This window comes from Capra hircus, chromosome 20 (assembly GCF_001704415.2).
Source record: "Capra hircus breed San Clemente chromosome 20, ASM170441v1, whole genome shotgun sequence".
Taxonomy (NCBI): Eukaryota; Metazoa; Chordata; class Mammalia; order Artiodactyla; family Bovidae; genus Capra; species Capra hircus.
In genome coordinates this window covers 37328920-37341773 of record NC_030827.1, presented here as the reverse complement: position 1 = coordinate 37341773, position 12854 = coordinate 37328920, and the positions used below count along the sequence as shown (strand labels likewise).

Below are 12854 nucleotides of genomic sequence, written 5' to 3'. Positions count from 1 at the left end.
GAGCCGGTCCCGGCCTGAGCGCCACCCACGCATACGACCACCACCGAGGCTCAGGCCCCGTTCCGGCCGGCCTCCAGGAAAATAAAGACCAGGAAGACCCGGCCCGCTCGTGCCACAGCGAAAACGCCGCTCCGCAGGATCGACACTAAAAGGCAACGTCCACAGCCGCCCCGACGAGAAGGGCGCGGAGGAGAGGCCCCCGCCGCCTCGCTGCTGGCCGCCTCCGGGCCCCGGGTGCGGTGCGGAGCTGAGCGGCGCCGGCTGTGCAGTGCGGCGCGGCCGAAGACGCGAGCCCAAGTGGCGGCGGCGGCGCGGCGGTGGCGGAAGTGGAGTGGGGAAGAGGGGGTGGTTGTTAGTGTTTGGCGCCGGCGGAGGGAGTCATTCCTGCAGCTGCACTTCCGGTCGGCATTTTGTTCTGAGAGGGAGAGACGGAACGAGAGAGAGACACACACAGGGCTCCTTCCCCCCCCGCCCTCCCCCCCCTCCCTCCGTCGGTACCGACTCACCCGACACCACCAAGCCGCAGGGAGGGACGCCCCCGCCGACTGGAGGATTGGTTCCCGGGCCGGCGGCGATGCCCCCCCGGTAGCTCGGGCCCCTGGTCGGGTGTTTGTGAGTGTTTCTATGTGGGAGAAGGAGGAGGAGGAGGAAGAAGAAGCAGCGATTTGTCTTCTCGGCTGGTCTCCCCCCGGCTCTACATGTTCCCCGCACTGAGGAGACGGAAGAGGAGCCGTAGCCACCCCCCCTCCCGGCCCGGATTATAGTCTCTCGCCACAGCGGCCTCGGCCTCCCCTTGGATTCAGACGCCGATTCGCCCAGGTAAATTCCTGCTCTTTATTTCGGCGGCGGCGGCGGCGGCGGCGCCAGGTCCTCAGCGTCTCTCCTCCTCGCTCCCCTCCCCGCCGTTTCCTTAGCGGCCCCAGGTCTCCTCCACGGGCGAGTCTAGAGTTCGCTCCTCTCTGGTGGCAGCCGCCCTGGGTGGCGGTGGTTTTGTACCCTCTCCCGGCCGGCTCCGGTGGCGGGGACTGGGCTCCTGCCGGGCGGCCGGGGAGGCGTAGGCCCGGCGGAGAGTGCAGGCCGCGGGCCAGCGGAATCTACTTGAGCTCGGGGATTAGGAGAGCTCCGGGCTGAGCGGAGCTACTGCTGGTCGGTGACAGGCCTCGCCCGGGAGAAGAGCTGTAGCTAGTGAGGAGGCGGAAACAATACAACTAACAGCAAATGTGCCCTCTCCGTCCCCATATTTACAACTTTCCTGGTCCGGGAGTGGGGAACGTCCCAGTGAAACAAACAACCCCCCTTCTTCCCCCTGTGACCCCATGAAGGGAGGAAGTAGTTTCAGTTAGTGAGACAAATGTAAATACTCAGACACGGATCCAGTGGTAATTCTTTTCCTGTGTAAAACTTGTTTGGACGTTGGAAAGTTAATAAAGACTCATTTTCTTTTTAAGGAGAATTAAATCGTCCACATGAATATTTAATACAGAAAACCATAGTATAGTAGACACTGCATATGACCCCCCCACCCACGCAAAGCGCTTTTATGTTGTTGTTTGACAGTGTGTTGCACATGGACTTTTTATTCAGAGACAAGTATAAAGTACTTGACAGGTTTACCCTGCCTCTTTATATTTGTGTGCGTTATATAAGGACAGTTTTAACTGATTATACGTGAAACACTCAGGTACTTCCTGATCTAAACGTGTAGAAGCTTAAAAAGGTTTTTAAATATTCTGAGAATTGCGGTGAGATATAAGTACATCCACTTTTCTTTAAAAGGACAGAAATGAAGTTATGCTTAAAATCCCTGGGAGGTTAAAAAAAAAATGTGAAAGGTGCCATCCTTTCATGTCAGGGCAGATCTTCTTGAGGTCCCAGGATTGTCATTGGCTGTTTGTGCCCATGATGTTTGACTGTGTAATGAGAGAGGTGTCATTTTAATAGGTCAAATGTATCTGTAAATGCTGGAGAAAAATAGCAATTTTATCTTAAATTCTAGCTCACAAGTAAGTTAAGTGCTTGGAGCTTGTTTGTGGAGGCGTTGATAATGTAGGTTGGTATAAGGGAAAAGCCAGTTTAAAAGTGCTCAGCCATACAAGTTGCATAGAAAAATAATTGTTCCTGGGTTAGACTGTTTTGATACTTTGTCTCATATTCACTGAAGGAAAACTTTCATTGGTTAAAATGAAGCAACACCGATCAACAAAGTCCCTTGTTTTATTGGTGAGTGTTATGTTGGTTCAAATTTTTTGCCTCTCATTAAATTATTATGTCATCGTAGAACAAGTAACTTTTCTGGAGGTGATTTTTGAGTTTAGCCTTCTGCTTAAAGTAAATTCTTCCACGTTTCCTGCAAACGTATGGATAAATGTTAGAAAGAGTGAAGTTAATATAGCTGTCACGTACTAGGCATGTTTTTAATGCTATAAATCCGTGTAGTAGTCAGTAGCGTGTCCGTGATTTGTATTGGTCAGGGAGCAGTTTGAATTTTAAAAAGCCTGAAGCTCCTGCTGAGCCCCAATCCCGGCCTCCCTCCCTCCCACTAATCTCCCATTCCTGTCTTTGTGCTGCCTGCTCCTGTTAGACACTGTTTGCTACAGGGCCTCAGGCCTACACTGGGTGGGGGGCACGCAAATGGGGACTGGGAAAGGGTTTGGGGCTGGGGGCGGAGAGGAGAATACGAAAGGTAGGAACAGTTCATTTCTTAAGCGGAGGATTTGAGGGTGAGGGGGCGGGGTAAGGGCTTCAATATTAATGTTGAAAAAGGCCCTGATAAGAACCTGTGATTGTCTTTACAACTTTATTTAAATAAACTACTGAGGTGTATGTCAAGGGATGAACATCCTTCAGTTAAAGGTAATGGAAAGTGGAGTTCTGCTTGCTTAGTTTTCATCAACAGGAAAAACTTATCTTTGGCGTTTTACAGTTATAAAGGGAGCTTTCTTACACATGTTTGAATCAGTATGTCATATGTCTATGTGATTGATTTTTTTGTTGTGACTTTGGCATTATAGTGAATTAGTTCTTATTAGACCTTATTTTCCTAATTCTACATATTTGGTAATCCGTAAGTAATACAGGTTGTATGATACCTTTCATTCAGCTAGCATAAATACTACTTTTAAGTAGGTTGGGAATATTTTGTTTGGTCCAAACCAGTTAAATAGGTTATTTTTAAAGGAGAAGATATTGCGAAACTTAAGTAAAACCTAAACTTGAACTTTACATCCTTGATAACTTAGTTGGAAAGAATAATTTGTTTCCCTAGAGATTATGAATAGTCTGCTCTACTCCCCTGTATTGGTTGGAATACTCACCAGGGCTAATCTTGTATTTCTTTTTCTTTTTTTTACATTCAGTGGAAGGAAACAGCTCCAAGTATTCCACAGATCTTACAGTGCTAGTTATATTATTTGGGTAAATACTTTATGGTATACCTAGAGGAAATTTCAGCAGTATGATTTATTGTTTCTTTTGAGTCTGCGAAGTTACTAGTAACTTACAATAATTACTTGAAAATAGTTTTGAAGTATGTCATGAAAGTCTAGTAATTTAAAGTTGAATAGTAAATAATTACTTCTAGTATTTTGAGATGAGTATATTGGATGTTTCCTTTTGAAAGCCATTCAACAAATTTGTTAACTGTAGTTGTTCGAAAGCTTTTTGAACCTGTGCTAGGGATCATTATAGTACTGTCCACCTTTAGGAAGAAAAGACTTGTATTTGAAGAAATTTCAATTTCTCTTTGGGGATGAAAAGTGAGAGTTTTTAGTATGGTAGTAAACTTAGTTTTGGTTTTCTGCATAATAATCACTACTGAATCTCAAAAATAATATGAGCAAAAGCTGTACCAATTCAGACGTGAACCTTTCTTTCTTTGGAGCCACGCTACCCAACTTAAGCATGTATTTTCTAAGACTTCCTTAACTAATTTCATATTTAATTTTTTGGTGACCAGTTCACTATCACACTGCTGTCTAAACATTTGAATACATCTGCGTTATATTTTGGTATGCTCTATGGTAGTATTTTTACTCTCCCAAAATAAGATGTAAACATTAATAATAAAAAGTAGATAAAAACTAAAGAGTTTCAGTTTTACACAGTTTCATTTAAATTTCCCCACTCCGTTGCTTATTAGGAAAATCATACTTTGTAAGTAATTCTGAAATTTTTAAGATGATATAAGATTTCAGTTTTATATAAAGTGATTGAGAAGGCTGAGTTAAATGAAAATTCTTTTCATACATGTGTAACTTCAGTTCTGTTTATCGTGTTTATTTGCTATAAAATAAATAGGAAATTACTGACTAGGAGCTAGTAACTAAGTGGTTAGTTGACATGTTTATTTTAATATCCTAAGATACTAAGTTGGCTTTGGTGGTAATGTATGGTCTCATATAGCTTTTAAAAATCATTTTAAAATATACTTTTTGAAGGAAGTTCTTTTTCTATTTTCAGCAGTTGTCAGTAATTATTCTTTGTATTTTTAAATTGGTTCTTTTTCAAGGTGACCTGAGTTCATTCATAAATATTCTCATTCCCCTGCAAGATGAATGATCAGTGTGATTTCAACTTTTTGATGAAAAAACTCAGGCCACGTGATTTGTGTAGATTCACTTAGTGACTCAGTGGGAGATTAGGGTATTCTCTGACTCTTAATAGTTTCTTATTAGATTATGTTGCTTTAAGTAATGTGTGAGCTTTGGTCATGAAGCTAGGTATTGCTCAGTGCTGACACTGATACCATCTGTGATTTTTTTTTTTCCCCCGGTTATCTGAGTCCAAGGTGCTTTTCTCATCTCCATAGAGAGATATGATACCTGTCTTTTGGTTGTATTTTCCTGGTATGAAAATAGTACTTTTCTGTTAGATATCTTCCCTTTGTGTATATATGTTGGCTGTTTGAGTGGTTGAGTTTATTTACATGTCTCTGTTCAGGAGTGTAAGTGAATTGACTATATTTGTAGTAAATAATGACTCCTTAAAGTTCTATTTTTATTCAATTTTTTAATGACTAGAATGGAATATTAGCGTTTCTACTTGATTTAAAAGCAATTTTAAGCATCAAATCTGGAGTCAATTTTAATGAATTGAGTTTTGTCAGATTGCATATATTTTAAGGCAGGTTCCTTTCTATTCCCAAAGTGATTTACTAGAAGAGATCATTTGTTGATACAGAATTGCCCACTGGATAAGATTTTGAGGGCTTATTATTTGCCAGGAATTGTGTTACATATGGGTGACCCCACTCTTAATTCTTCCCCAAGCTCATGAAATAGAAACAGTTATTACCCACCATTTACAGATGAAAAAACTGAGGCTAGAAATGTCAGAAAATTGTCTGTTGTCTTATAATTACTCTGATTTATATTGTTTCTTAAGGATTTAGGATTCCACATTTCTAGTTTTAGTGAATTCTTAATATTATCCTTTAGTTCCTCAGTTAATTCAATACTTTAAAGTCATGTAGTCAAGGAAATTATGTACTGTAGGCAAAGAACTAAAAATTCAGACTGTATGTGCTATATACATTAATAGTAATTTCAATAATTTTGAAATCAAATCTTTACTGCCTTATATTTTCATTTTGAGTTTGTTAATAAGTCTGAATTTTTTACTTTTAAGTTTTTTATATTGAATTGAAATTGTCAAAGCATCTTTTTAGAAAGAGAAAATTGAACCGTAGAGTGCGTTTATTCATAGAAATATATGTGATCACTTGTATCACAGTATATGAATCTATAAATAAGTATGACTCGTACTTTTAAAAAAATTCCAGTATTTGTGTAGTCAAAGAATGTGGATCCTTCTGAAGTTCTCAACTTGGGAAGTTGTGCACTCACTCCAGAGCTGTTGTCATTACATACAGTTTTAGGAGGATTCCTTTAGTAAATACCTTCATAGACTTTGAAGTAGTCTTTTTCTCATCTTTAAAGGCAAATATTTATCTTCAGGGGTGAATTTGAGTTTTACAGATAGCAAAAAAAGTAATTTAGAACTTCATTTAGGAAAACTAAGATTTAAGTGTTTTTTTTGTTCCAGGCACTGTGTCAGTGCCTTACATTTGTCATATGTAGTATTACTGAGTGAATCCCATGTGCCAAAGACTGTGCCAGGCACTTTATATGGGTTTTCTCAATTCTTTAAGGTACAGTATGAGTTTAAGATATTTGAGAAAACTGAGGTACAGAATGATTAAGTGACTAAGGTCATACAGCTAACAAGTGGCAGAAAGTAGAGAAAGGAGTCTAAAGTTGATGCTTTACCCATTAGCCTTAACCACTACACTGTTTATCATGATTTGAACCTCCCAGCTATCCATTGAGGTTAGTGATAATGTTCTAATTTTACAAACAAGGAAGTTGAAGCTCATCATGTTTAATAATTTGTCCACAGTGGCAAATCTAACAGGTATTGAAGATAGGATCCCACTCAGATGTGTCTTGATTCTAAAACATCTATTCATTCCATTCTACCATGCTGCCTTTTCAAGATTTATAATAGTTCTTTTTGTCTGTCATTTCTTGATAAAAAAGGTAGGCTTGGTTATAAAGTAGTGAAACTTGTTTTTCTTGTGTAGCTTATAAAGAGATCCTGAAGATAATTAGAAAAGAGGAATTCTAAAATTTTTTGGTCAGTTATAGCTGATTCATTACTTGATACCGTTTTTAAAACATACCATATAAAACATGCAAGATGTTTCCATGTATAAATGTGTATTTAAATAGAATATTGATGTTTAAATATAATGCATGCTATACTTTTTGAAAATGTGGAAAAGCCACATTTATTTTTTGTGGAAAAGCCACAATATTTATTTTCACAATATTATTGTGATTCTTGAATTATTTCTTATCAAAACATTAAACATTAAAAAGTGTTCTCAAGAATACATTAACTTTTCAACATAATTGATGTAGGTTTTTTTTTTGCCGTCTTATATATGCATAGCATGTCATTTAACATAATATATCAAACTCTTAAAAATATTTTTGTATGTATTTACCTTTTGGCAGAAAGGAAAAACTTTTTTCAGGATGCAAAAACATGGAATTAGTAACATTAATTTATTTGTTAAAGTACTTTGGTATACTTTTACCTCTCCTAAGAAATTTGGAAGCATTGACATAATTTTGAAATAACTGGATTCCTTTTTGTTAGAATGAGCTTATTTGGGTCATCTGTACTTCTCAGTTCTTTAGTCTTGTGCCAGTGAAATGCATATGTACTTTATGAGTACTGTTTTTTTTTAATAGTCATTGGTTCTAGATACCTCAAAATCTAGCAGTGCTTGAAACACTAATGGAATTATTAAAACTCAAACTAGAGTTTACTCTAAAAATAACAATTTTATAATGATGTATTTAATTTTTTAATTAACTAACATGTTCTTGAAATTAATCCTAGTAAAGAAATACATCACTGAGTTTTCTCAACACTGCTATTTGGCAACTCTTTCAAGATTTTCTTTTTTTCTTTTGTTTTTTGTTTTGCTTAGTTTTCCCCTATATTCTGTTATGTTTTATTTTTTTTAATTGAAGTATAATTGATTTACAATATTATGTTAATTTTATGTATATAGCATATTGATTTACAGTATTTTTGCAGATCATATTCCATTGTGGGTTATTATAAGATATAATTCCTGGGTATAATTCCCTGTGCTATCTCATAAACCTTGTTGCTTATCTGTTTTAACCCTTTCAGGAGTTTAAAATCTACTTTTCGTTTTCTTTGTGTGATAAGATTATGGGTTGCCAAGTTTCTGTCTAAAGAAATTGATGCTCTGAGTGTAGTCTATATGTAATTTAGTTTTTCTTTGGTAATGATCAAATTGAAATTTTACCTGGGTATATAATGGGCCTAACTCCCATTTAAAAAAAATACTATTCTTTAATGATGCACATAACATGATACTTTTTCCTAGGGTACTGCCTATGTCTTAGAAAATTGTTAAGGTGGAAAGTTGAAATGTAATGGCCTAAATGCTACTTTTACCGTTTTTTCCCTTTGAAAAAAGGATTAAAAATCCCAACATTTATGCCATAACCTACTTCAAGTTACTTTGTTATCCTGTAAGACACATATGACATATGCTTTTATTTAACTCTATTAATATTCTCTTTCCCTCCACTGTGTATCTCTTCCTCTTTCTGTCAGTGTCTATTTAATCTGTGTCTCCTCCTAAGCAAATTTTTACATAGCTTGGTGAATATAGTTGGTATTATTAATGTTTATGAAACCTAGAGCAGTTTAAAAGGCCTCAGATTCTGCGATCTTCATAAGTTCAGAATATTGCTGGTGAAAAAGCATTTTGATACTAACTGGAAAATGTATATTTGTGTTAGCATTCTTACTTCATTCTAGAGATATGGTACTTCTCAAAAAATCAGCTCAGTGACCGGAAATTTTTTTTAAGGAGAAAGCAAACTTTTCTGTGAAAGTTTCCTTGGTCATTTAGTTTAATAGCATTTGTCAGTTTATTACTTATATCTCTTGATAAAATAATTTGTTCCTATGTCTTCAGTCATACTAAACAATCAGCTCTGTGCAAGCAAGGAGACTATTATTTCCATCTTTATGTCTGTAACACCATCACAGTGCTTGTCCTGTGTTGTAGGTATTCATTACATTTTTGTTGAACCGATTAATTAGAATTAAACTGTATGATAGTGTTTACATACATCCCAATCAAGCCATATGAAACATATATAAAGGAAAACCTGAAAGTTCTTTTTTTGGCTGTTAGGATTGTAAAACATAGGAAAGGGCTTTTGTTTTGCTTCCCTGGGTAGCAGAATTGCAAGTAAGATAACTGTGATTTATTGTAAGAGGGGAAGTATCTAAATACCTTGTTTCAAGCTTAAGATTGGTTTATTGTAGTTTTTATTTTCTTTGCTAATTTAAATATTATATCTAATAACAATTTAGATAAGTCAACTGTAATTAGAACAGAGCATTAAAATGTTATTTAAATGAAATAGTGATATGGTGACTGAATTTTTTTTAAGTAAGACTTGTTGCTCAGTTGCCAAGTGGTGTCTGACTCTTTGCGACCTCTGCCCTCCACTGTCTCCTGGAATTTGCTCAAATTCATGTCCATTGAGTCGGTGATGCTATCTAACCATCTCATCCTCTGTCTCAGTTAGGCTAATTCAGGTATAATTTATACATTCACTATTGCTGCTATACAGTTTGAGTTTTGAGAAACATTATCTTGCCGTTACCAGCTTTAGTAGAGACATAATATTTTCATCACCTCTAGCAGTTCCCTTATTTCTTTTTGTGATCAGTATCTCACCCCTACTCTGATTCCTGGCAGCCAGATCTAAATTCCTGTTCCTAGAGTTACATATTCTCTAGACTGTCACATAAGTGGAATCATACATATGTAGGCTTCTGTGTCTGGTTTCTTTCTCTTAGCATAAAGTTTTCCATCCATGTTGTTGCATGTATTAATATTTTGTTGGTAACTCAGTTTTGAAATTGAATTTAATGTACTCTACAACTTTGGTACTACCTTGTTGAAAAATACTTAGAACAGTTTTAGATATTTGTCTCAGATCTTGCAGCTGCTTTCTTATTGGACACAGTCTTGCTTTCCCATATTTACCCCTCAGATGGTATAGAATCTGCCTGCAGTGCAGGAGACCTAGGTTCAATCCGTGGGTCAGGAAGATCCCCCAAGGAAGCAGATGGCTACCTACTCCAGTATTCTTGCCTGGAGAATTCCATGGACACAGGAACTTGGTGGGCTACAGTTCATGGGGTCACGGACACAACTGAATGACTAACACTTTCACATTTTCACCCCTCAACACCAGAAATGTTGTGATTTACATTACTGTTGAGTGGCATTTATTTATACCAGTTAATTCTGTTAGGTTAGATGCTCTACCAAGTAGGTAAAATAGATATTGGCCTCTTTTTCATCATAATTAAAATAGGTAACTTCATGTATTTTGAACATAACAGCACATAGCAACTGAAACAGTGGTGAGTCTACAGCCAGAAATTGAGTTTACATTTTGTTGATTCCAGATGTGTTGTTTAAACTAAAAATAGAGCATAGGTTATAGTGAAGAACCAGTCATTGCTTCTCTTCTAATGCTTAAAGTAGTGCTATTTACTGGAAGTTGGAGCAGATAATGAGAAAAGAAGGGTCATTTTATTTGACCACCTGTTTTGTTCCCCCTCACCCCTCACTTTTTGAAACAGCGTTCTCTTAGGGTTCAGGGATATCATTCTCTCGTTTATAGATCTTTTTGCTAACTCTTCCATCTCTGCCCACTCCTTAAATATTGGTGTCCCCAAGGTGGTTCTTCAGCCTTCATTCTGTTCTCTCTTCCTATTGATTTAATCTATTTATTTAACTTTTTTACATGCTGATAACTCACAAATCTATCTGTAGAATAGAATTCTCTTCTGAGACAGATCCAGCTGTCTTACTAGGCACCTCCTGATGTCCCGTAGATACTATAAATTCAGAAGTACTATAGAAATCTGAACTCATTTGTCAGTTCTTCCCTACCCTTACCCCCTCCCACTCAAAAAGAAAAATTATTCTTAGAACTATGTGAAGTAGGTTAATGTTCCCATCATTAACTCAAGTTGCCTAAACTAGAAACTTGGTGATAATAGTTGGTCCTTCTTCTTTAGTGTATCTCCAAATGAGTTGTTTACCATGTTCTGACATGGTATATCTGAATATCACTTGAATCCATCCCTCCTTTACTATTTGATTCTAAGAGTGGGCATGTGCATACACTTAGTTGGGTGAAATAACATAGCATTTTAAGAAAGATTTAGAGGTAATTGCAAAATATATATTTAGTGTTAGGATACTTTTTGTTCATATGTTTGGGCTCTGATATTTTTAAAATTAAGGTATCATTTTCAGTAACATTCATGTTTTATAGCTTAAATGTGAATGTCTTCTGTACCCATTCCCATATTTAAAATCCAGGACCTCTTTAGAGCCCAGTGTATCAAGGACAACAATTTTTTCTTACTTTTAGAGCACTGTATTTCATAGATTTGTACATTCATTTAACAATTGTATGTTTATGTGTTCAGGAGCAGAGTCTGAATTAAAAAGAAAATGAGAATGTAGGAGCAAAGGAAGGCTTTTTAATTGACTTTCCTATTACTGTGAAAACAAGTTTACTTGAATAGCATTTTCACTTTTATTGCAGATAACAAAACTAAAGGAGTAAAAGCAGTGGGGATATGGTACCATTCAGTTGCTAGGCATGCAAACATTTTTAATGGCAAGAGTCATATATTGTAGAAGCATTGTTTGTCTGTGAGTTTGGAAGTTTTTGCTTATGGTTTTGTATAAGCTTACAATGTTTCTTCTTAGAATAAAGTTATCTCCTTATTCCTCAGTTGGAACAGAAGGAGGGTCTGCTTAGTTACTGATTTAAATAACCCTGAGTATCTCTTGTGAAGGGTATCTTAAAATGTGATGCTATCTTGAAAACTGAAGTAGACATTTTAGTCACTGTATCTAGAATTTCTAACTAAAGAAATAATAGGTGCTATATTTTGCTCTAGTTCTAATTGCCATGTTCTTGAGAAAATAGGATCAATACAAAGGCTGTTTACAAAGACCTAGAACCTTGCCTGGGTATTGAGTTTGTGGTGGCTTGCACATAGTAAGCATTGAGCAAACAGTTGAATACATAAATTGGAATTGTGTTACAGTTTTGAGATAAAGGATTGATTGGAGTGACAGATGATAGATGGAGCTTGCTAAATATTAAATTAGACAGAAGGAAGAGAACACTAGATAGGACAGCCTTTAAAGCAAAGAATTGTGTGATTTAACTACTTGTAGTTGGACAGTTAGGTTTGTTTGGCTGGAAAAGAGGAAGATCTATGTACAAAAGTGTTTTTGAGTTCTTTCTATTTTGTTCCCACAACAGTTTTGCTTCTGATTTCAAGTATTAGTTTAGACTTCATCCTCATTGGTAAGGGACAATTTAATAGGCTCAGGGCTAAAATGACCTGCATAATCCAGATATGCATATTAGGACTTGGGAGGTGTTGGTGAAATAGGGAGAGAGGTATTACAGGTCTTCAGTCATTTCCAATTATTCATGGTTTTTAGCTTATTTCAAAGTGCCATTGTATGTCCTCACTATCGAGGTAAGGGGGCCTAAACACTAGAATTTAAAATGACTTCTAAATTACAACATGCTTGTGACTGGAATTCCAGTTGAGCTATTTCAAATCCTGAAAGATGATGCTGTGAAAGTGCTGCACTTAATATGCCAGCAAATTTGGAAAACTCAGTAGTGGCCACAGGACTGGAAAAGGTCAGTTTTCATTCCAATCCCAAAGAAAGGCAATGCCAAACAATGCTCAAACTACCACACAATTGCACTCATGTCACACGCTAGTAAAGTAATGCTCAAAATTCTCCAAGCCAGGCTTCAGCAACACATGAACCGTGAACTTCCATATGTTCAAGCTGGTTTTAGAAAAGGCAGAGGAACCAGAGATCAAATTGCCAACATCCGCTGGATCATGGAAAAAGCAAGAGAGTTCCAGGAAAACATCTATTTCTGCTTTCTTGACTATGCCAAAGCCTTTGACTGTGTGGATCACAATAAACTGTGGAAAATTCTTCAAGAGATGGGAATACCAGACCACCTGACCTGCTTCTTGAGAAACCTATATGCAGGTCAGGAAGCAACAGTTAGAACTGGACATGGAAAAACAGACTGGTTCCAAATAAGGAAAGGAGTGTGTCAAGGCTGTATATTGTCACCCTGCTTATTTAACTTATATGCAGAGGACATCATGAGAAACGCTGGGCTGGAAGAATCACAAGCTGGAATCAAGATTGC

The 12854-nt window shown here is 37.3% G+C and overlaps 1 protein-coding gene across 5 annotated transcripts in view; it reads left to right on the top strand.

Annotated features, from left to right (window-relative positions):
* The window catches only part of NIPBL (NIPBL, cohesin loading factor), a 198557-nt gene continuing 186040 nt past the window's right edge, over positions 338–12854 (top strand). For 4 of the 5 annotated variants that reach the window (XM_018065530.1, XM_018065532.1, XM_018065529.1 and 1 more), the window contains exon 1: positions 482–819. The gene's annotated coding sequence lies outside the window, so the exon portion shown is untranslated. Of the gene's footprint in view, positions 820–12854 lie in introns of all 5 variants that reach the window. The other variant, XM_018065528.1, reaches the window with a different exon arrangement.